This window comes from Hylobates moloch, unplaced genomic scaffold (genome assembly GCF_009828535.3).
Source record: "Hylobates moloch isolate HMO894 unplaced genomic scaffold, HMol_V3 SCAFFOLD_17, whole genome shotgun sequence".
NCBI lineage: Eukaryota > Metazoa > Chordata > Mammalia > Primates > Hylobatidae > Hylobates > Hylobates moloch.
Window position 1 is genome coordinate 3,991,483 of NW_026652292.1, and position 23,703 is coordinate 4,015,185.

Below are 23,703 nucleotides of genomic sequence, written 5' to 3' on the forward strand. Positions count from 1 at the left end.
CATCTTCTATGCACTCACTCAGCACTTAGGGAATGTATTTTCCATCAGACACCTAAACAGGGAAAATTTTCTTCTTCCCTACAGAGCGCCTTTTCCAAATGATGCAGAGAGGGCTAAATAATTCAATTTCAAACAAAATGGGATTGCCAAAAATTTGTAACTCAAAATTTGAGAAAGTAGATTTATCTGCCTATCATGGTCCAGATTAATTTTTTCTAAAATAAATTCTAAAATACATCAGATTTAGAATAAAACAGATTTAAATTATGTTCTATTTTCCCTTTTCCTGGAGCAGAGAACACTAACTTAATGTGGCTCCAAGTAAATTATGTGATTACCTCTTCAAGCCACTGGAACAAGGCTGAGCGAGTGCATCACAGAATCACAGAACATCACATCGGAGGGAGCAAAGTGTTACCTAAGCAACTGGGTTTTACAAGATGGAGGATTTAGTGCCAACATAGCTAGCCCGGGGACATGGCGAGGGAGTTATTAAAATCAGCTCAGGGGTTCGCAGGAGGATTCTGAAGAGGGCACATTGTCCAAAAGGAGAGCTGAAGGCAGGTGGGTTTACGTTGTGCCTCGTGGCAGCAATTACTGAATGGCAGCCTAGAGCGAGCCAGGGGCGTCCATCACGCCACCGCCACTCACTTCCTGAAACAAGTTGTAATGCCTGTTTATCATAGACCTTAATTCCCTAATGTCGGGAACAAAGGCGAGCATCAAAATCTAGCAAATTTTTTTGACACTAGGAAGTGAAGCAAAGGACTAACCTCTCCTCAATCCCATCTTTGTTAAAATAAACTCTCATTTTAGCAGCTCATTCCAGATGTCAGTCAAGCCCTAAACATTAGCACCAAATAGTGCCCGTGACTAAAGCCACAAAAGAAACAGAGTAGAACATAAAAAGAGAAGCGATTCCAGGTGACTTTCCCATGAGAATAGAAACCGTGCTGCTGTGGAGTCAGATGCAGTGGACACATTTGGGGAAGTAGAATCAGCTTGCGTTGTCTGTTGATTGGTGTTGTGCTGTTTTGTTTGTTTGTTGCTTTTGATTAGTAGACACTTTGGTAGCAGCATGTGTATGTCAGTGAATGCTGGGGTCTTCCCTACCGGCTGATAGTTCCCTATTGAACAGAGCATGCAGGATCAGCTTTGTTTTTATTATTATTATTATTATTATTTTCACAAGTCAAACCACAACTGCGCTTTGCTTAGTATCATCTTTTCCATACTTGGAAAATTTACATCTAGCACGATTCTTTTTAAAATATCCAACATGTCCTTGTACTGGTTACTGTGGTAGGGGATGGGGAGACACGGGGTAAACCTCATTGTAAGTTCAGTTTAGATGCTTTCCATCCCTCACTCTCTATGGTCTGGGTTTTATACAACACTGGTTTAAGCTGTTTATCCTTGGCAAGCAGAGGGAAGCATGGTAGAATGACCTAGAAATAGGTCACTTGCACTATTACTGAAACTAGCATCAAGGTAGGCACAATTTTAGAACCAATAGCCTCGACAGTTTCCCTTCGGTGCATGACTCTACTAGTAGGAAGCATATGGGAGGGAGTTCTCAGGAAAAAGGCTACCTGGGTTTGGTTTCATATTCCAAGAAAGTACATTTGGAGGTCACAACAAATGCTAGTGTCTGAGTGGATCACTTAGCTTTGACCATCAAAGACTAAAGCCAAATAAAGACTTTCAAACAGCTTTACAAACATAATAGTAATACAGTTCTCAGAAAGCTGAACTCATTTGGTTTCTGTGGTCTCAAAACCACAAACGCCTATAAAAATGTTTCTATTTCTTACTAGTTCTCCACAACTAGCATAATTCTGTCTTCATATTAACTCATCTTCTCCCAAGAATGGCCATACCTTATGCCCTGTCACTCAGTGATCTTCCTGAATTCCTCTGTTCATTCTAAATAGAACGAACCATGCTATCACAGAAACCTAATCCTGCAGGGATTGGATTATTTATTCTACATGCTACCTAATAAGTTGCATTTAATACAGAAAGCATGGAGTAGGTGGTTTGTTGGAGTCCACAGCATGAAACATTACACCAAAGGTTTCACAGGATGCTGTCCCAACACTTTTATCTCCAACCTCAGGGATCCACACACCATAGCTGAAGGATCAGTGCTTACCATGTAGAGATTGGGGCTTATGGGGCTCTGAAGAAGCCTAGACAAGGGCCCTTCGTTAGAAACACTTTCCTGGCTAAGGTGTTAACGTCTGTCACTAGTTAACCCCGTTATCTAGAGCTGTGAATATTCAAACATGCTAAAGGATGTGCTTGGGCCCTAGTTCTGTTTAGCAGAGAATAATACAGTAGGGCATGAGAGGAACAAAGTGGTTCAGCTCTCTCTCTCCCTATATATATATATAACTATATATATATATATATAACCATATATATAACTATATATAACCATATCTATAACTATATATAACCATATCTATAATATATAAAATACTATAATATATAACATACTATAATATATAACCATATCTATATAACATATCTATAATATATATATAACATACTATAATATATATATAATATAATATATATAACCATATTTAATATATCATACAACAATATATATAACACTGTAATATATATAAACATATCTATAATATATATAACATACTATAATATATATAACATACTTAATATATATATATCTATAATATATAAACCATATACTATAATATATATAACATATTTATAATGTATATAACAACTATAATGTATATAACATACTATATAACTATATATAACCATATCTATAACCATATATATATAGTTATGTCGATAAAGAATAAGTCCACAAGTACAGTCACTTTGTGACTCTTCTCCAACGTTCGCTCTACAGAGTGAGGCAGGAGTGTTTACAAAGTAGTACAAAGTACATTTGAAAACTGACTCTGCTACCTGGGCAGTGCAGACGCCAGCACCCGACCCTCTGCTCTGTGGGAGGGGAGGGCAGCCCAGGCCACCAAGCAATCACATATGACAGTGGAGGGAGCCCACGTGCAACTCTCCTCTCTATCAGCCTCCTTGGACGCTGTGTTTATTCTCATCCCTGTAAGAAGCAATGCCTTGCCATGGGAAGTTGTGTGGAGTGATAATCTCAGACCCTTCTAGAAGGAGGGGGACATTGCTTTATCTCTAACCAAGCTTTAAGACCACAGGTCTGACTGGTAGGAAAGAGTTCTGTGCATTTCGTATTCCTGTTGGTCAATGGCCATTTCCAGCCAGGAGAGGGAGACCAGAGCCTGTGTGGACTTGAAGGAGCCACAGCAATTTGAAGAGGGCATTTGTGCTACCACAGAATCTGACGCCTCCTCCAATCCACCCACTCCTTTAAATCATGTCACGATGGTGCCACCCTCTCCCTAAAATGATCCCGCTTTTTTAAGGCCCCGAAGGAAGATGACTCTTGGCCCCACTCCCCCATGTCTATCAACTTGGCCTTGTTACCATCCTCTTTCTACCTGAGCATTTCAGGCAGTTTATGAAACTAGTAAATAAACAATAAATGTGTCCCTGAAACACCGATTGATGATTAAAAAAAGAAAAAAATCATGATTCCTGAGAGGAGCATCGACCACTTTGCAACCCCAGGCCTGCTCTTTGGAGAGAAGCGCGTGACTGAGATCGCTTTTGCTCCAGATCTGCAGTTGCATCACCACCAAGTTTGGCCGATCTCTGAGCTCGCTGGAGTTGTGGAGTCAGGCTCTGGGCTTCTGCACTCAAGGAGGGACAAAGCCCCTGATCCACTGGAGGTGGTGGAGGGGAAGAGTCACTGACAGGCTAGACATCTGAGGGCTCAGCAAGGAGGAAAATCAGCATAGGAAGTAAAAGAAATACCCCAATCTCTCTAAGTAACAATCTAACGGGGGTTTAAGCCTCACTTGGCTGACAAACTCAGAAGAAGGCATGAACAAAGAAAGACACGACAGAATCACTTCCTTGCTTCCCATGACACATTTGTTTGAAGGGAAGGAACTGAAATTAAAGAGAGATGGCCAGTTAAGGGGGAAGAACTGGGTTCTGCACGGTGGAAAGTGTTCTCCCCCTGCAACGTAAGAGGAACCTCAGGAATAAATCAGGGGAACACTCAAAGTCTCATCATTTGAGGGGAGTGTCCTGAATAGGGGCATGTATCCATCCTGAACACGGTGCCCTGCTACCCTCATGGAACACGGGTGGGCAGTGGGCAGTGAGCACAGCAGGTGCCCAACTTAGGTTGGGCCCCATGGAAAATGCAGGCACACGCACAGCAACACTCTTGCACACGCACACACACGTGGACAGGCACATGCACAGCGACACTCTTGCACACACACACACACGTGGACAGGCACACTCACAGTGACACTCTTGCACACACACACACGTGGACAGGCACACGCACAGTGACACTCTTGCACACGGATGCACACGTGGACAGGCACACGCACAGCAACACTCTTGCACATGCACACACACGTGGACAGGCACATGTTTGCAGCACAGGGCTCACTCTCAAGTCCACGCCCACAAGCACAGAGGCAGCTTCGTGAACTCTGAGGGACACAGGTCCAGTGCCCTGACCTCTGTGAGCTCCTCAGTTCTCATCCTGCCTCTGTCTGCTAAACAAAGGTTACAAAAGGGCTCTGAACACTGAGGTGTGCCCGAGGCCATTTGTCATGGGAGGCTGAGTGGCTGTCAATTAACTGAGTGCTTTAATTGTGGAGCATCTTTATGGAACCCGTCTCCCCGCACTGCTCTTCAGATGCCAAACAGAGAAGAACACACACGTGAGCAACCTGCAAACTCTAGATCACGGTCATGTGCTGTCCTAATCTATCCCCCCATTCTCCTACAGGGCCCTAATTTGACCTTCAGTGAATAAAAATCAAAGTTGAATCAAGTTCAACAACAGGAAACCTGCTGGTGATTAAAAAGTGATCACTGTTTCTGGTGACCGGAGGTGTCATAAGGACAGTCTTTAAGGAGGAACTTGGAGCTCCTGCCCTTTGAGCGGCTCTGCACTCATAAATCATCACACCTTCCCAAGCTGACACAACTTCTCACTTCCCATTAATTCCAAAACTACTTTCTGGTTTGGTAGTTAGCTTTCAAACTGTCAAGATAGAATGTAATTGAAAGTGAATTTGATTAAAGGAAAAACAGCTCTGCACACCGACGATTGGGGTCTGATTTGTTCCAGGGATGAGAGGAGTGTAGCCGTGTCAAAACACAGGGGAGCTTCTCCTGCACTCAACGGGCCGAGCCCAGACGGAACATCAGTCAACTGAGGCATGAGAAGGTCTCCAATGTGAGATGGGTTCTCCTGCGGTTGAAGGGCCAGCAGCAAACGAACAACAGTGACCACTGCAGATGGCTTCCTTGTCTCTCAGCCTCCACAGAAAGCAGGTCCCAGGACAGCTTCAGTTTTCCATGAGGAAACTGAGGCACCAAGAGTAAGCAACTTGCTATCACTAACCCTGCTAGTAACTGGTACGTGCAGTATAAGAACCCAGGACTGAGGCCATCAAGCACATCTTCACTCGCCTTAGAACCAGAGTAACATGGCACGGAAAAAAAAAAAAAAAAAGGAATGCACAAGACTTCTTGACATAAATTTTCTGCAGCAGGTGGAAACAATTTATCCTAGAACCAAAGACTAAAATAATCAGGAACATTAGAGATTGTCTAACTCAAAGTCCGTTATATAAACATGGGATAGGGCAAAGAGGTGCTGGGTTTCTCATCCAGATTCACAGGAGAGTGCCATGTGCACCGCGGGTCTGAGGACTCTCAGTCTGAGTGTCCACATCCAATAGGGCTCATTTCAAAGATCCCAGGGCCAGCTCCCGTAGTTTTCAAACAGTGTGCTGACTCCATACAAACTCCCATCACCCATTCCTTTCTGCTAAGGATTAGAATCATTATTGAGAATTTCAACAACACATGCTCCCAAATGTACTAGATATAAGGAGAGAGTTCGTTAGAATATTCTGTGGATAAAACCGGGGGCACGGGACTCAGCAGCGATGCACATTTGTCACACAGGTGCCCTGACCCAAATTTTCCAGTTAGAAGGCACAGAATATGCGTGTTGACACTTTCTATTAAAATACAAATTTCTACAATGAAATACCTTCCACAAGAAACAGCTTCCAGCAATCTTCCTCCCTATCATCTGTTTGAAAGACATGCTTACGCGTAGAGAAGGGAGTGCATAGTGAACAAGCTCTTTGCTTATTTGTAAATTTTGGAGAGCATAAGCGAAATAGTCACCATTTTAAAAAGAGACTGTACTTTAAATGAGAAAAGGTCTTAATTAGGCCAGAGAAGGACTTTCTAGTTGCTTTTCTCCTCAAGACAAAAACCATTAATTCAAATGTGCTGTGGGAGGTTTCAGAATAGAGCTGGAGCTTTGAAATTGCCATTAGAATGGCCCATGTTTATTCCTGCCATGCACGATTAAAACACAAAGCCAACAACAGCACAAAACACTGAGCTCCTGTGAACACCAAGCAGGAGCTCATGAGATAAAGGGTGATCTCCTCAAGATGAGGGCAGACGCTTCTATGAACACGTCAGCGTTACACGTACACTTGCTAGTCTTCATTCAGGGAATATGTTTTGTTTTACTATATTCTAAATACGTATATATTTTCCTGGCTCTGAGCTGCATGGTAGAGAAACACAGGCAAAGAATGATCACCTTTGCCTTCCTGACCTCAAAGACCAATGGCCATACTGCATTTCCTGATTGGGTCCAGAAACGAATCTCCCATATAAAGGAGCAATTATCAAATATTTCTTCCCTTTGGTGAACTATTTTAAGGAATATCAAGACACAAATTCATATTTGATACAAATAAACTTTAAGTTGTCTTCCTGAAAAACATATGACACCTCTCTTTGTACATATTAAAAACCTTCCTTAATTTTCTAACAATTTACCGTTAGGCACAGTCCATAGTTATAGGTTTATAAGTAGATATAATTTATAAAATCATTATAATATGCCAGGCATAAAGGCCATGCGTTTTTATATTTCTCCTGGCATCCTCGGGAAACATCTGTGAGGTACGTAAATCAAAGAAAATGACCGAGGCAAGTCTCAATCATTTTAGGAGGTTTATTTGCCAAAGTTAAGCTCCCACGGCTGGGAGATGGGTCTATGCCTTTCTCCAAAGATGATTTTGAGAGCTTCAATATTTAAAGGGGAAAGGGCAGATATTGGAGGAAGAGAAAGAAATGTTTAAAATGTGTGGGTAGATAAGAGAAAAACAGTTATACCCTTTTGAGTCTTTGGTCAGCCTTTCACTGAATATACAATTTTCATGTGAGGGAGGGGTAGAGGAATAGTCACGTATGTCTTGGTCCGGCCCAGTGAATCTGCATTTTTACATGAGACAAGTAAACAATAGGGCAGAGGAAGCCATCAGACATGCATTTGGCTCAGGTAAGCAGAGGGATGCCTTTGAGTCCCGTCCTTTGCCTTGCACCTGTGAAGAGGATCGATCCATTTACATTGCCTGGAGAAATGTCACAGAATTGTTTTAGGGTAAAGATTTTGGGGCCCACAAGGAATTTCCTGGTGGGCAAGTTGGGAGGGAGATATGTAGCTTTTTAACTTTGTAACTATCTTATTTAGGAACCAAATGGGAGACAGGTTTGTGTGACCCAGTTTCCAGCTTGACTTTTTCCTTGGGCTTAGTGAGTTTGGGGTCCCGGGATTTATTTTTCTTTCACAAGTGGGTACCACGGGACAACCACAAAATCCTCCCGAGGCTTGGATCAGGTCAGCACCAAGCAGGGTCCTGTGAAGTGTGCAGAGCCTGCTAGCCCTTCGCCTGCATACTGCATCCTGTCAGGAGGGGGACTTGGAAGGTTAAGCCACATGCTCGGATGGGAGCTGAGGAAGGGGCGCAGCTGCAACTGATGCCAAGCTGTTTGCTCCAAGCCTAAGACCCCAAGTATGAAGGTGGAAGAACAGTTAGAATCTACCACTGTAAACATCTTACAAAATGTGTACAAGAAAAGGTAGACAAACCAATCCTAAAAATATAAATTTAAAAAGACCTGAAGTAAAAGTTAAGGTGACTAATTCGCAGATACTCCTTCTCTTCTCCAAAACTCTCAAGACTTGGCCACCCTGCTGCTCCATGAGGGCGTTTGCCATCACAACACAAGAATCCTCTCCAAATTCCAGGGGGAAGAAAACATGAATCACACCTTACATTTCCATTGATGACAGTAGGTGAGTCATATAGCGGGCGTCCAGCCACGTTGCCGTGCAGCTCAGAAGGAGCCTGACACAAGAAGGGGCCGGCCATCTGTGGAGGTGGACGGGGCAGCCAAGTCACACTCCAGAGTGACGGACAGGTGTTAGGTGCAGTGAGGGCAGCTCAGCTACAGAGCTCCAGAGGGAGAGGAGGCCCCGTTTCAGCATGGAGGTCATGGGGGTTAACTCTATGTGTCAACCTGACTAGGCCACAGTTCCCAGACATTTGGTCAATCATTGTTGTAGATGCGGCTGTGAAGGTATTTTTTAGACGAGATAAATCTTTAACTCGGTAGACTTTCAGGAAAGCAGATGACCCACCTTAATATGGATGGGCCTCGCCCCAGCAGTGGCGGCCTTAATGGAAAGACTGCTTGCCCCCAGAAGAAGAAGGAATTCAGCCATAACTTTTGGACTTTAAATTGAAATTCTTCCATGGGTCTCCAGCCTGTGGGCCTACTTTGCAGCAGAATTTAGTCTTATCAGCCCCACTACAGTGTGAGCCAGTTCTTTAAAATTTCTCTCTGTCTTGTCTTTCTGTCTTTCTCCATATGTGTGTGTCTGTGAGGGGAGTGTGGGTGGGTGGGTATGCATGTATGAACACACGCACATACACATATTATGTATATACACACATATATATGTGTATATATACATGCACATACACACCCCCCACCCCCCCACACACATGCACGCAAACATACACACACACGCACACACACATACATATATGCAGTCATGTGCCACACAGTGATGGTTCAATGAGGGACCGCATATAGGACAGCAGTCCAATAAGATTATAATACCATATTTTTACTATGCCTTTTCTATGTTTAGATACACAAATACTCACCACTGTGTTATAATTGCCTATACTATTCAGTACAGTCATAGCAACACAGGTTTGTAGCCTAGGAGCAATACACCTAGCCCAGGCAGGCAGTGGGCTGTACCATCCATGTCTGTGTAACTGAGCTGAACACTCCATGATGTTCAGCTAACAACACATTTCTCAGAACACATCCCCATCATTAAGGGACACATGTCTCTCTCTCTCGTTCTCTCTCTCTCTCTCTCTCTCTCACACACACACACACCAGCTGACATAAAATCTTCACCTGGCAGGTGCCCTGGGACCCACGTGTGAGTAGGGAGGTTCCATCCATGACTCTTGAATCTAAAGCCCTTTATCATTCCAGGACAGCATGCAGGGGCTCATTCACTCAAGGTAACAGCACCAGACCATCAACCCAGCCACCGTGTGCCAACACGCACATAGACACATGCACACAGACACACCACTGTCCTGCAGATGAGTGGATCCAAGCTTCTCGGGATGGTGCAGGTCTGCTGACAGGGGAGTTGCAGCCCCATCAGGGCTGGGGGCAACAGATGTTAAGCCCCACTGTTTCCTTGGCCCTGTGACGGTGGAGAGGAAGACATGTTCCAAGGCAACTCTCTCAGCTTCAAGCTGAAGGATCCCTTGAACCAGCACTGTGAGTGAAAATATGCACCTATGGGAATTTCAAAGACCGCTAGAGGATGGAGATTTTGTACAGATAGGGTGAGCTGGGCTGTGCTGAGTTTAGAGTCTTGCCATTTATGGGACTGTATGGGCACTCACCAGCCAGTCATTCTGAGATACTCCAATGAAAATCCCATCCACTGGGCTCTTGTCTGGGCCTTTGTTCACCTGCATGCCGACCTCTGTCTCCACACTGGAGGGAGCCTCTCTCTCCCTGACACTGGCAGACCCCACCCTGTTAGCCTTTCTTGTGTTTCCCTCTTGGGGAAGACAAATGATAAAAACAGGCAGAGGAACGTGGAAAGACCAGACTGGCTAGTCTTCTGGCCTCCATCTTTCTCCCATGCTGGATGCTTCCTGCCTTCAAACATCAGACTCCATGTTCTTCAGCTTTTGGACTTTTGGACCTACACCAGTGATTTGCCAGGGGCTCTTGGGCCTTTGGCCACAGACTGAAGGCTGCACCGTTGGCTTCCCTACATTTGAGGTTTTGGGACTAAGACTGGCTTCCTTGCTCCTCAACTTGGAGATGGCCTCTTGTGGGACTTCACCTTGTGATCATGTGATTCACTACTCCTTAATAAACTCCTATATATCCTCTTAGTTCTGTCCCTCTAGGTAACCCTGACTAATACAATTACCAACAACAAGTATTTCTTGCCTTTTACAAAGATATGACCAACCTTCAGGTTTCCAGCCATTTTCTCTACAGGGTTTTTCAATCACTTTTTCAATCACCTTAAGAGGCCTTTTTAGATATGTTTTCTTGATGGCCTCAACCCATATAAATTTGAGAACACAGACCAACTGTATGTTTGTTTATGAACTGGAAATATATCTGTGTTTTATGCAAAAAATTAGTTCTTTCTTTTAATCTCCCCATCACCCCCAAAACAGTTTTTGTCCCCCTGGGTTCTGATGTGTTTCCTGTTGAGGATATATGCTCTATGGCTCTTCATGGGTGGCTGAGAGCTCCAGGAGGAAATCACGCTATGGACATAACTGGGGCGCTGGATGTTTATTCTTTCTCTCCAGTGAGCCCCAGTATGCCTTAATGATGCTTTTAGTTGCCTCTGGTCCAGAGATTTACTAATGCACTGGTGTTCCCACCCCAGCCGCAATCCACACAGCGGAAAGAGCAGAAGTTACCCAGAGAAAATGCCGTGTCCCCCTGCTGTGCTGCAAATCTTTCTTGTCTTTTTGTTTCCTTTCTCCAAATACTTGCTACTGCACCTCTTCCCCAGAATTAACACCTTCAGCTGTGTTCTGAATCTTATGTCCTTTCATCACCTCCAAGATTTCATACTTGCAGTTAATAACTTTCCCTTCAGTGTCTTCATTCTGTATTTTTACACATGAAAAATTACATGCAAAAATAATTGGAACAAGTGTGCCATATGTTACTAGATCCTGGGATACCCAATTTTTGAATACGAGTTTGTCTTATCTTCAGCTTTCACCATGCCTGCACCATACATTTTTCATACCCAAAAGGTGAGTATTTTCTAAACTTGTCTTGCTCTCTATCAAAATCTTAATTTCTCTGTTATCCCAGAAAGCTCTCCAAGACCACTCCTGACCTGTTCAACTCCTCCTTGGTTTTTTGAGACTAAATCTATTAGGTCAGTGTAAATTAAAAGGAATGGCAAAAACTGCAATTACTTTTGCACCAACCTAATGGGCTTGTAAGAAGTCTTCCCTCAACCTCACCAATTTCCATTTCTCAACTTTGTCCTCAATATTTACTCCTAAGTCTGAGCCCTAGAGCCCTAAGTAGAGGGTCCTATCATCAGAACACTTGTACTGTCTTACCAATGTAACGTCACTTGCCTGTGATCCTGAATACAGCTTTGGGGGCAGGAATTATGATATTCATTTCAGAGTTTCCAGTGCCTACACCAGACCCAAGAAGAATATGTTTTCACAAGTCTATTGAATGGTAGAACAAATGACTGATTGATGAAAACACAAATTACTTGATGGAAGAAAAGAGATAAGAATTTTAAAATATAACCAGCTCATGCAACAGCTTGACTAAATAACTGTAAAATATTAACCATTCAGAATAAATTACATACTTTCAAAGATAAACTAGAAGCTTCCACTGCCAGACGTGCCACTTAAGCCTCTACGATGCATTTATCCATTTTATAGAAGCATCTACACTACACATCTCCTCAGTACAGAGACCACAGTGCTTGATGATGTGCCCACAAACTCAAAAAGTGGCCTTCAGAAGCGTTTAAACAAATGCCTCTTGATGTTAAAAGTTTGTTCTCCAAATAAAATAGAGACAAACAGCAGCACCAAGAATTCCAGGGCAGTTTATTTGACAGAAATGTTGTTTCTGAGTACAACTGATACGATAAAACTAACAAGGAAGATAGCAATTTTATCAGGCTTTTACTCAATATTGCTACTTTCCTGTGACTTTGTACTAGCAGCCTGTCATCAGTTTACATAATTAAGAACGGGAAAGGATTTTGGGGCTCAGTGACACCTACTAAAGAATAATCCACCCTTGAACAAAATATTTGGCAAACATTTTATTGTTAAGTTCAAGCAAAAACATTCTAATCTAAAAGTTTAAATAATTTAGGGTAGATTTTCTTTGATACTTTCTCTTTTAATTTGTGTGAAAATGTTCTTTACTCAAACTTTGATTTGTTTTGTTTTTTTTTAGTCATTGGAGCATGCCCAAGGACCATCATTAAATACTAAAAGGTGAGAGGAAGCCATCTGGTCACCTCTGAGGGACTTCCAGATCTTGATGGCACTCCATCTGCATCCGTAACAATTTACTCATTACATCAAGGGCATGGAGAAATTCAAAAGTGGACCTGTATAGGAGAAACTCGGGTCTGAGTGGCGTGATGCCAGGCATACCATGCTCAGACCGCCTTCTCTCAGCTGAGCACACCTGGACTGAGTTAAACATGTTAAACATATTGCTACAGCAAGTAATACATTCACCTAGTAATGCATTCTTTTTTTCGTTTTGAAAAGAGATTCTGTACAAGATGACATCACTTGCTTTGCGAAACAGACGTGAAGAACGTGTTTGCTCCTTTCATGCATGGAGCATCCTATATCAACATCACACAGGGTTGTACAAGGATTTTTCTTGGATGTTGAAATGGAAAAGCATTCATAGCTTCCCTGAATTTTATGAGCACTGTAAACTCAATTTCCAAATAGCTATTCTCTATGTTAAAGCAATTACACATCAAGTGTGGCTACCGGACTTCTGCTGTGATGTCCACTTTCTTCCATATGTCACGCCTCTGCTGCCTGCTCCCGCACTTCAGCTCAGAGTCTCCTTGCATTGCTGTGTTGAAAGGCACCTGAAGTTCATGTCTTTACCCAAGGTTGGTAGCATGCCTCAGCCCAGTGCATAATGGTAATAACAAGAACAGCTGTTCCAATCTTGTGTATGCAAGTCTGCCTAAATCTATAATTTTCTAACCATCCTTCTATCCGCTTTACTCCAAAATCTGCTGTGAATTCAGTAATCTTTACTCTGTAAATTAGTGCTAGAGATGGAAAGAGTCTAGCAACTTGCCTAATATTTCATAACTAGTAAATGGTTTGAATCCAAACCCGTATCTATGCAATTGCAAATACTGAGCTCGTTTTGTTACATCATTGAAAAGATAATGAAGCCTGGGCGGATCATTACAATTTTTAAATTTACTTAACCTGTTCAAAGGCATACCATTAAGATAATTAACAAGAGACTTCCCGGAAGTCAATACCTTGAACAATTCATTTTCCAATTTAATGTGTAAATATGTCCTGTTAATAATTAAAGGGCAAAATGAGCAATTATTTCTATCAGTCTCTCTTAAGTGACTAAGAATTTTTGCATGTGTTCCAATTACTCTGATTCTTGTGTGTTTTCAATCATAAATATCATTCACATTTATAAGTTGCTTATACTGAAATTCTCCAAGAGTAAAAAGACATATGTCAGATCAAGGTATTGATTTTTAAAAACACTGATTTTTTTTAATCATGATAAGTAAGTCTTATCCAATGTTACCTCAAACTTGAAAAGAACCACTGGGCCCTTTGTTCTGAAGAGTCATCATGGAAAGTTGAATTTGACAGAGTTCCAAGAGAAACCAACATCCCGGAGTTGAGGGCAGCTTATATAGTCACCCAGAGTGCACCCTCAGGTGAGATCCCCTGACTCCTCACAGGTGCCCCTTCTCTATCTCATCCTCAGCATCCCTACCTACCTCCTTCTACCAGATGAGGCCTTAGAGTGAACAAACACTTGGGTGTGTGACTTTGAAAACTGCAGTCAGTGTCAGGCATGTTTATATATGTAAATCAGTTTATGCAGAAATTTCATTTTTAAAATAATGTCAGTGTTGTAGAACACAAATAACAGGCATACTCCCTTTGCAAATCATTTACTTCAATGATTCTAAGGAAAAAACTATTATATCATGGTAGCTGTGGACCAAACAGGCTGGAGAAAATGTAGTGCAATGTGGACCTTATGTATTTTCTTCTTTCTCATTGGCAGTGCATTTTTCAAAGCCTGTATATCTACATAATATACATTGGTACATATGTATCACTAAGTCAATCAGCATAGCTTGACTGGTAAACAGACTTTGTGTTTTATAGTACTAAAGAAAAATAATAGTATAGATTAAAAGTGAAATAATAGCAATGTTTACACATAATGGAATATATAAAAGCATATTTATCAAAGTATATTTGTGAAATCAATCAATTCTCATTTTTTATAAGCAATAATTAAACTAGGGGAACTGAGGTGATTATAACTCTATAGAGAATTCATGATAGTCAAGGAATCTAAATTTTGAAATCACAGCTTCCCTAAGACCCAGATGATGGTGGCATGCTCTAGAACTTGACTTCCCTGTCTATGCCTCTCCACACAGGCCAGGACTACTGCTGAGCTACAGGGATGCACCCATGCAGGCTCCATGCACTTCTCTAGAGCACCCTTCCCGGGCTTCCCTTCATTTCATTCCCAACCATGTCATCCAACTTATTTAACTTACTGGCATACAGTTGTTCATAGGATTCCATTATAATCCTTTTGATTTCAATGAAGTCAATAATAATGTCTCAACTGGGCATGGTAGCTCACGCCTGTAATCCCAGCACTTTAGGAGGCTGAGGTGGGTGGATCCCATGAGGTCAGGAGTTCAAGATCAGCTTGGCCAACATGGTGAAACCCTGTCTCTACTAAAAATACAAAAATTAGATAGACATGGTGGTATGCCCCTGTAATCCTAGCAACTCGGGGGGCTGAGTTGGGAGAATTGCATGAACCTGGGAGGTGGAAGCTATCTTATATAATAATAATAATATCTCCTCTTTTGTTCCTGATTTTTGTAATTTGACTTTTCTTTCATTTTTTTGCTTGGTCAGACTAGATAAATGTTTATCCATGTTATTGGTCTATTCAAATAACTAACTTGGTTTCATTGACTTCGGCTATTTTCTATTCTCTGTTTCATTTGTTTCTGCTATCTTTAAGCTTTCTTATTTTTGCTTGCTTTGGGTTTACTTTGGTCCCTTTGTTTAGTTCAGTAAGGTAGAAGTTTAACTTATTTATCTGACTTTTTTTAAATAGTATAGGCACTCACAGCTACAAATTTTCCTCTAACAGTCCTTTAGTTATCTGCCATGAATTTTGGTATGTTGCGTTTTTGTTTTTATTCTTTTCAAAGTATTTTTATAATTTTCCTTTTGTGGGGACAGGTCCTAAGAAATATGAATTTCTTTAGATTTCATTAAAGAGGAAACATATTTGTCATCCGATGCTGTGAAAAAGTTTGCTTATCAATTTGTCATCTCAAGTTTTAAAAAACAAAATTCAAATTTATGATAAATTTAAGGAATTATTATCAAGATCTTTACAGTAATCAAACATTGTGTTTTTCTTTCTCAGTTTCTTGTGGAGTTCTTGGTATATAGTGAATGCATATTTATTATATTCACATTAAATGTGCATGTAATTATGGCTGCATTAACATGAAAAATGTTCCTTTACATGCAGGAGAGTTCTAACACTTCTAGAGGCTCTGAAGGGAACTTCTTGGGATAGAATTGGAAAGTTTGCTTTCTTACAAGAAAGGTTAGTACACACATTCTTTTCTGGTGGAATGGCAGCACCTATGGCCCCTTAGATGAATTACAGCTTTTTACACCAGGAATATGTCTGGTGGCCCTATTTCATATCCATTCTTAAAATACGGTAATCACCTTCCTTATATACATAAATTTATTGTCTATGTTGTAATAAGACACAACATAGAATGACAAGCGGCCACGGTGACTCACACCTGTAATCCCAGCACTTTGGGAGGCCAAGGCAGGTGGATCATCTGAGGTCAGGAGTTTGAGACCAGCCTGACCAACATGGCAAAACCCCATCACTACTAAAAACACAAAAAAAGTCAGCCGGGCGTGGTGGAGCATACCTGTAATCCCAGCTACTCAGGATGCTGAGACAGGAGAATCGCTTGAATCCGGGAGGCGGAGGTTACAGTGAGTTGAGATCCTGCCACTGCACTCCAGCCTGGGTGAAAGAGCGAGACTTCATCTCAAAAAAAAAAAAAAAACCAAAAAACAAAAAAAAATACCACCATATAGCATGACTAAAATCTCAGCTTTAATCTCCAGGAAGACCACACCAGCTCTTTGACAAAGTGTACAGTTTTCATGGCAACAAAGTCTACAGAGGCTGTCAACACTGAAGGACGACTTTCTGAGAAGGTCACAGCCTCAAATGGCTTAGCAAAGAGATGAGGGAAATTGATAGCATTAAATTTGTAAATCAGAAGAAATGTCTCAAATCAATAACCTAACCTTCCACTTTACAAAACTGGAAAAAGAAGAGCAAACTAAATGCCAAACAGCAGACGGAAGGAAATAATAAAGATTATAGTGGAAACAAATAAAATAGAGTAAGAAATGCAACCGAGAAAAATCAGTGAAACTTGAATTTGATTCTTTTGGAAAAGATGAACTTGTGTCATGGACCTACCAGTTTTCTGTTAGGTCCAAAACCAAGACCTGCCATGGTTTTGACGATGTCCTTAGTGATTAACAAGAAAATATAGGAACTAAAAATAAGTTAACATCTTAAATAACAGCAGACACATCTATTAATAGGATTTTAATTGAAAGAGGTTAATATTCTTGACATTTGTATTAGTCCTTGCTTGCATTGCTATAAATAACTACCTGAGACTTCGTAATTGATAAAGAAAAGAGGTTTAATTGGCTCACTGTTCTGCAGGCTGTACAGGAAGCATGGGTGGGGAGGCCTCAGGAAACTTACAATCATGGCAGAAGGCAAAGGGAAAGCAGGCACATTCTACTGGCTGGAGCAGGAGGAAGAGAATGAAGCAGGACGTGCTGTACACTTTTAAAACAACCAGATCTTGTGGGAACTCATGCACTATCCTGAGAACAGCAAAGAAAAAATATGCCCATCATCCAATCACCTCCCACCAGACCCCTCTTCCAACACTGGGGATTACAATTTGATATGTTATTTGGGCAGGGAGACAAATCCAAATTTTATCAACATTAAAAAATCAATGTCCTTAGGCATGAAGTTTTTCACACTCTTTTGCAAATAATGAGTCCCATCAGGCAGAACCGTAGCATGTGCAGTCCTTATGCACTGTCTTTCCACTGGCAGAATCTCTCCCGAACAGAGCATGGTCTTGTCATAGACAGTCATCTTTGCTCTATTTGTAGGTGCTGGATAAGTAATGTCATCCTGGTCTTTTCCTTTGTCTTTCCTGGTATGGAATTTCTACTCCACAAGTGAGCTGGGCAGGGGAAATCACAACCCAGTAATCTCAATCTGCCATGCAGAGTGTAGAGTTTGTGCTAGCAGAAAGGTGCTCCAGACCTTTTGGAAGTGGGTGTCTGGAATAAAACTTCTGCAACACAGATCTGGAAGAGATGTGAAATCATAATGGCCTGCCCCTTCTAGGGTAAAGTCCCATCCTGAAGAATAGTTCCCACACCTTCCTGAATAACAGCTCTGATATAGTTTGGCTCTGTGTCCCCACCCAAATCTCATGTCAAATTGTAATTCCCAGTATTGGAGGAGGGGCCTGGTAGGAGGTGATTGAATCATGGGGTGGACTTCCCCCTTACAATTCTTGTGATTCAGGTCTTTCAAGATCTGCTTGTTTAAAAGTGTAGCACTTCCCTGCCCTCTCTGGCCAGCCAGGTGAAGAAGTACTTGCTTCCCCTTTGCCTTCCACCATGATTGTAAGTTTTTGAGGCCTCCCTAGAAGCAGAAGCCTGTACGGCCCACAGAACCATGAGCCAATTAAACCTTCTTTCTTTATAAATTACCCAGTCTCGGGCAGTTCTTTATAGCAGTGTGAGAAAAAACTAATACAGAAAATTGGTACCAGGGAAGTGTGGCATTGCTATAAAGATATCTGAAAATGTGGAGGCAACTTTGGGATTGGGTAACATGCAGAGGTTGGAACAGTTTGGAGAGCTCAGAAGAAGATAGGACAATGAGGGAAAGTTTGAAACTTCCTAGAGACTTGTTAAATGGTTGTGATCAAAATGCTGATAGTGATATGGACAATGAAGTGCACACTGAGGTGGCCTCAGAGGACGATAAGAAACTTATTGGGAATTGGAGTAAAGGTCACACATGCTATGCTTTAGCAAAGAGACTGGTGACATTTTGCTCCTGCTCCAGCGGTCTGTTGAACTTTGAACTTGAGAGAGATGATTTATGGTATCTCACAGGAGAAACTTCTGAGCAGCAAAGCATTCAAGTTATGGCCAGGCTGCTTCTAAAAGCCCATAACAATTTGCATAAACAAAGAAATGACCTGAAACTGGAACTTATATTTAAAAGGTAAGCAGAGCATATAAGTATAAAAGAATTGCAACCTGGTCATGTGGTAGAAAAGGAAAACCTATTTTCTGTGAGAAATTCAAGCCAGCTGCAGAAATTTGCATCACTAAGGAGGAGCTGAATGTTAATAGCCAAGACAATGGGGAAAATACCTCCAAGACATTTCAGAGACCTTCACGGCAGCCCCTCCCATGACAAGCCTGGAGGCCTAGGATGAAAAATGGTTTTATGGGTCAGGCCCAGGGCCCTGCTGCTCTGTGCAACCTCAGGACATGGCACCCTGCATCCCAGCCACTCCAGCTTCAGCCATAGCTACAAGGGCCCCAGATATGTCTCAGGCCTCTGCTCTAGAGGGTGAAAGCTGGAAGCTGCCAAGGCTTTCATGTGGTGTTGAGCCTGCAGGTGCACGAGGGCAAGAGTTGAGGCTTGGGGGCCTCTGTCTAGATTTCAGTGGATTTATGGAAATGCTTGGATGTCCAGACAGATGTCTGCTGCAGTGGGGAGCCGTCATGGAGAACCTCTACTAATGCAGTGAGGAGGGGAAATGTGGGGTTGCAGCTCCCACACAAAGTCCCCACTGGGGCACTGCCTAGTGGAGCTGTGAGAAGAGAGCCACAGTTCTCCAGACCCCACAACGGTAGATCCACTGACAGCTTGCACCGTGTGCCTGGAAAAGCCTCAGGTAGTCAATACCAGCCTGTGAAAGCAGCCACAGGGACTGTACCCTGCAGAGTCGCAGGGGTGGAGCTGCCCAAGGCGTTGGACTTATGAGTTAATGCTAGAATTAGTTGACTTTGGGGTACTGTTGAGAAGGGATGATTATATTTTACAATGTGAGAAGGACATGAGATTTGAGATAGGCCAGGGTGGAATGATATGTTTGGCTCTGTTTTCCCACCCATATCTCATGTTGAATTGTAATTCCCAGTGTTGGAGGAGGGGTCTGGTGGGAGGTGATTGAGTTATTAGGGGGGACTTCCCCCTTGCTGTTCTTGTGATAGAGTTCTCCAGAGAGATGCTTGTTTAAAAGTATGTAGCACTTCTCCCACCTCCTGCTGGCCATGTTAAGATGTGCTTTCTTCCCCTTCACCTTCCACACTGATTGTAAGTTTCCTGACCCCCACCCCAGAAACAGAAACCTGTTTAGCCCACAGAACCATTAGCCAATTAAACCTCTTTTCTTTATAAATTACTGGTCTCAGGTAGTTCTTTATAGCAGTGCAAGGACAGACTAATACAAATTCCCATAGGAGGTTCCATGAGAAAGAGCTTGGGGTGGGGAGGAAGTATGCAGAAACTGTTGTTGCTCAAGTGCTGTAGACTCTTGCTGTTCTTCCTGACATTTAGTAAATGTTCTTGAATAAGTGTTTCTCCATTTGCAGTAGGCACTTAGGTCAATTTCTAAAGATCTGAAATTATTTGTTTATACATTTTCCTCCAGCTAAAGGGTTGTCTGTTCCAGAGAAGGAGTTGATCCTGTTCCTCATGCCACCATTCTGGAAGTCAGTCTCACTACTACATTTTAAAACAATAATTAATTAAGGGGCCCTTTGAGTGGAGAGGTCCAAGGTCACTTTGATGCTCATCTCCTGAGTCATGCAAACTGTCATGAATGATTTCTTTTAGAATCAGGAGTTAAATAGAATAAATCAAAGAATATTTTTAAGTTCAATTTACCTCCCTGGAATTTTGAGTCCCACAGTAACACTGGCATACTTTTCAAAATTAAGGCTATTAAATTACCTAAATACATCTATCTCTGGTCATTGCTCCTTTTTCAAATTTGATATTCAGTGGGAAATTAGTGCTTCTCTTTCCCAAGGTACCTACCCTACCATGTTAGGCCCTGGGAAGGAAGTAGACCAGTTGTATAAGGAATCCAGGCACCAACACTTGTTCCAAGATTCTTATTCAGGAAATTCTTTCCTGAATCACGATAAATGCAAAGAAGCAGAATTGAACGAGAAAAATCTATAAATATATCAGGAAAGCTGTGTGGTAAACTTAGTAGCAAGGAGAAAACCAAAGTCTCTGAAATAAATGTATCTTATGGAAATAAGCTGTCTACACTAAGACCTCTGGATTGACACAAGGAGCAATGGCCATGGTGGAAGCCTCACTGAGGTGACTGGGGATGCAGCCATGCCTGCATGTGTTGCGGGAGCATGATGGAAACACGCAGAACTGTGCAGATAGGCCCTGGAAACCACTTCCAGAGCAGCTCAAGTGTGGGTGTGGCTGGGCCAATAGCATTCTCCAGTAGCTTGGCCTGCGGACATGACAGCTTCACACTCCTTCCCTTTGATCTGGCTCAGCTACAGGATTTCAGGACAATTCAGATTGAGGGACAGGGTCAGGTCATTCAAAGTGAGATGCTGCTCTTCCTAGCAGGGCATGGGCAGGCTCTGCCTGGCTGAAATAAGATACAAGGAAGTGACCATATAGATAGTGCTATTATCTGCTGCATTTCGTGCCAGTTACCAAAACAGAGATATTACATATCCATTAATTTAATCCATCTATATATGTACATAAATATTGACTTTAAAATATATCGTTATTTGCTGCTTGTCCTGGATAATTGCCTGATGTATTTCAGCACATAATCGCAAACAACAAAAAATTGCTCAGGTTGGAAATATTTAGGTAACTTTGTAAACTTAATTTTGGCAAGAACACAAGTCCTAATATGGAACTCACACAAATCACAGACAGGCAAATAGAACTTAAAATCTTTCTTAATAATTGAAAGCAATTTAGTGAATAATTATGAGTCAAGTTGTACTAACTGTTGACCTTTATAGAGCCATAAATTAGCCATCATTTTTTAAATTAATATTTTAGAATCTTGAGATCATATATTAATAGACTCACATGCAGTTGTAACAGATAATACAGAGAGATCCCATATAGCTTTTATCAAGTTACCCAAAGGCAACATCTGACAAAACTGTAGTACAGCATCACAAGGAGAACACTGACACTGACACAATCAACAGGCAGAATATTTCCATCTCCACAAGGATCCCTCAGGCTGCCTGTGGATAGCCATGCTCACTCCTGCTTGTCCCAGCCTCCTTCTCACACCTAGCAACCACTAACGTGTTCTATACCTTTGTAATTTCGTTGTTTTAAGAATGTTATAGAAATGGAATCACGTAGTACGTAAACTTTTGGGACTGGCTTTATTTACTTATTCATTGATTTGTTTTGTTTGTTGTTTTGGAGATACCACCTTGCTCCTGCAAGAATGGCCATAATTTAAAAATAAAAAAATAGCATATGTTGGCATGGATGTGGTAAAAAGGGAGCACTTTTATGCTGCTGGTGGGAATGTAAACTAGTACAACCACTGTGGAAAACAGTATGGAGATTCCTTCAAGAATTAAAAGTAGAACTAAAATTTTGACCCAGCAATTCCACCACTGAGTATCTATCTAGAGGAAAAGAAGTCATTATATGAAGAAGACACTTGCACACACATGTTTATAGCAGCACAATTCTCAATAGCAAAAATATGAAACCAGCCTAAACACCCATCAACCAATGAGTATATAAAGAAAAATATTAGATAGATAGATAGATAGATAGATAGATAGATAGATAGATAGATAGATAGATAGAATACTACTCAGCCATAAAAGGAACAAAATAATGGCATTCACAGTAACCTGGATGGAGGTGGAGACAATAATTCTAAGTGAAGTAACTCAGGAATGGAAAACCAAACATTATATGTTCTCAGGTATAAGCAGGAGCTAAGCTATGAGGATGCAAAGGCATAAGAAGGATATAATAGATTTTGAGGACTCAAGGGGAAGGTTGTAGGAGGAGCAAGGGATAAAAGACTACACATTGGGTACAGTGTACACTGCTTAGGTGATGTGTGAACCAAAATCTCAGAAATCACTACTAAAGAACTTTTCCAAGAAACCAAACACCACCTGTTCCCCCCAAATTATTGAAATATAAATAAAACTAAATTTGAAAAAAAATTATTACAATTTATAAAAGTTTTACATCTATTTTATTGTTTTTAATAGTTGTGTACTAATATTATTTGTAATGTTTCAATTCTTAGAGCCTTATAATTAGAGACAACATGAAAAATAAAAATTTGCATTTAAATATACAGTTTTTTTAAATGTATATTAAACATATACACACCTTGGTAAGATGACCTCTAAGATACTCAATTATAAATATATTTTTTTATAAAAATTATGAGAAACTGTGGTTTTGCCACTAGCCCATCATAGCCCAAGGAATGGGAAGCATGGCATCCTTCTTAGTTCCTTTCCTGACAGCATGGAATGCCTTCTCAAGTGTCACCTTCCTGATCCTAGGTGCTTTGAATAGTCATCAGATTCTTGTGGCATCTTAAAGCATGAGCCATAAGAGTATGAGAGAGCTGCATATCACTTGCAAAATCTGACTAGGAAAGTACGTTCATGCACAGTTTCTAAGGGACCAATAGACATTCTCATGTATCACTCACTATTTCATTCTCCCCTGGAAGCCCTGTGTTTCCTTGCCTTATTATCTTTGGCAGCGGTTGCTTCATCATCTTCCTATCCAATGTTTGCCTTGGAATATACCATTATCCCATTGGGTCCCTATCCTTTGCTACATGGTGAAGTTATACACTAATCCTCAAGACAGTTCATAACCTTGAGAGACCACCCACTGTGGAAAGAAATAATGGGTGTTGACATGGCAGAATTTACCAGGATTTCTTGCTTATTTGTCCTGGAAATGAGAAGAAATTTTTCTTTAAAACACCTATGTGACTGGGAAATTAGATATTTGGATAGAGATAACTGATAAAACCAGCTCTGATGAATGAGAAAAAACAGGGAATCTCTGAAAAAGAAATTAGGGTATGTTTTGGAATGCAAGGAAGGTTGAACCATTGGAATACATGATAGGTGATAAAGACACAATTTTAAGGGTACTAGGAGACTTGTTGCTAGAATACTACTT

The 23,703-nt window shown here is 41.4% G+C and overlaps 1 long non-coding RNA gene across 1 annotated transcript; it reads left to right on the forward strand.

Moving 5' to 3' along the window:
* The first annotated feature begins 473 nt into the window (after positions 1-473).
* On the forward strand, positions 474-9,844 carry LOC131381612 (uncharacterized). Its single transcript, XR_009210465.1, has 3 exons — positions 474-564; positions 8,163-8,278; positions 9,502-9,844. It is a non-coding gene; the product is annotated as an uncharacterized LOC131381612 (long non-coding RNA).
* The last annotated feature ends 13,859 nt before the right edge of the window (positions 9,845-23,703 follow it).